Source organism: Dipodomys ordii, unplaced genomic scaffold (assembly GCF_000151885.1).
Source record: "Dipodomys ordii isolate 6190 unplaced genomic scaffold, Dord_2.0 Scaffold63, whole genome shotgun sequence".
Classification (NCBI taxonomy): domain Eukaryota; kingdom Metazoa; phylum Chordata; class Mammalia; order Rodentia; family Heteromyidae; genus Dipodomys; species Dipodomys ordii.
The window spans coordinates 9013100-9014853 of NW_012267279.1; the positions used below are offsets into that span (position 1 = coordinate 9013100).

The 1754-nt window shown below is 50.2% G+C and overlaps 1 long non-coding RNA gene across 5 annotated transcripts in view; it reads right to left on the bottom strand.

Moving 5' to 3' along the window:
- LOC105990154 overlaps positions 1 to 1503 on the bottom strand; it is a 69339-nt gene extending 67836 nt beyond the window's left edge. Inside the window, exons 1-2 of one of the 5 annotated variants that reach the window (XR_001175287.1) lie at positions 1473 to 1503; positions 777 to 869 (exon numbers count right to left, since the gene is read on the bottom strand). This is a non-coding gene — a long non-coding RNA (uncharacterized LOC105990154). The other 4 variants (XR_001175285.1, XR_001175286.1, XR_001175284.1 and 1 more) reach the window with 4 other exon arrangements.
- Positions 1504 to 1754: the final 251 nt, after the last annotated feature.

Genomic DNA, 1754 nt, shown 5'->3' on the forward strand with positions numbered 1-1754 from the left:
TTTTTTTTGGTCCGTCATGGGGCCTGAACTCTGGGCCTGGGCGCTATCCCTGAGCTCTTCAAGCTCAAGGCTAGCATTCTACCACTTGAGCCACAGTGCCACTTCCAGCTTTTTCTGCATATGTGGTGCCAAGGAAATGAACCTAGGGCCTCCTGCATGCAAAGCAAGCACTCTACCACAGAGCCACCTTCCCAGCCATAGAAGGTTCCTTTAAGAGACAACTCATCTACTCTGTTGAAGACTGCACTTAAATTGTAAAGCTGTGTTTGGCCAGTGTTCCAGGCCAGCCTAAGCTACTCAGTGAGACCCAGTCTCAAAAAAAGAAGGCTCGGGGTGGGAAGGTGGCTTAGTGCTAGAGTGCTTGCCTGGCATGCATGAAGCCCTGGGTTTGATTTCTCAGTGCCACATTAAAAAAAAATTTTTTTTAAAAAGGGCTCTTGTGGTAAACTACTTGCCTAGCAAATAAATGCAAGGCCTGAGCTCATTCCCCAGCTCTACAAATAAGGCTGTGTGCCAGTTGCTCATACCTGTAATGCTAGCTTCTCAGAAGGCTGATATCCAGAGGGCTGATATTCCTTCAAAGCTTGCCTGAGCAGCAAAGTTCCCTACATTCTAGCTCCAAAAAGAAAACTCAGCAAAATGCTGGACTGGAGGAGTGGCTTAAGTGGGTAGAGTACCAGCTATGACAAAAATAAGAACTAATAACCCAGTACTGGCATAAATAATAATCTAGAACCTTTAAGAGAAACAAAAAAAAATCTGGAAAACATGCTCACCAGTATGGATATCAGGAGGTCTGGATTCCATCCCCGATACTGTGTGACCTTGAACCAGTCACTTCATCTCTCTAGGACCTAAAATGTCTTCTTCTGTTAAAAAAAAAAAATTAAGAGATATATATAAATACCTTAGGGAATTGTGGTAAGAATTAAAGATCGTATGTAATGAAATCCCTAACATCAGATCTGTCGTTTTCCGACTACAACAGTGGACACACAACTGTAATCAACTTCAGGTGTTTGGCCTGCTGGGACAGGGCAAAAACCATAGTCTTCCGTTAAAATAAACTGAAAAACAAACAAAAAAACACCGTGATTTCTCCAGCAAAAAAAAAAAAGTCTAGGAGTTTCCCATCGCCTTCCTTAAAGCAGTCGTTTCTAAGTGCTTTCGGGTCCTTCGCAGGCGCAGGGAGGTAGAGGAAAACCAACCTATACCTCGGCCCAGCACCTGCACACCCCCACCCCCCCGCCCACTAATGAACTCGAGCGGGCCGGGAGGGCCGCCATTGTGTCTGCATGAGTCACGTGCCCCGTTCCGACCGGGGTGGGGAGGCCAGTGTCCCACCACGCTTGGAGGTTTTAACCTGACAGGGGGAAATCATAACACGCGCGGTGCTGGGAAGCCCGAGGGGAACGAGAGGGGACGCGTTCTAGAGCTTTCCAGCCGACCCCAGTTTCCTATTGGCGACGAACCGCGGCCACGTGTCGCCATTTTGTGTTCAGTAAACATGGCGGCCACCCACGCGGACCAAGCCCGCGGGGGGGGGGGGGGTGCCACGTTAGCCGTTTGCTCTGCGGCATCCTCAAACACGCTCTCCACACCACCTTCTCCGAGCTGGCTCTGCCCAAGGAGGAAAAGAGAAAGGGCAAAGCCCAACTCCGACGCCAGCGCCCTCCACATTTCCCAGCGGGAGGCGCTCGGGAAAGAAAGGCTTCCCAAGATGGCGGCGCGGCCTCGAGCCGCCCCCGGAGAGC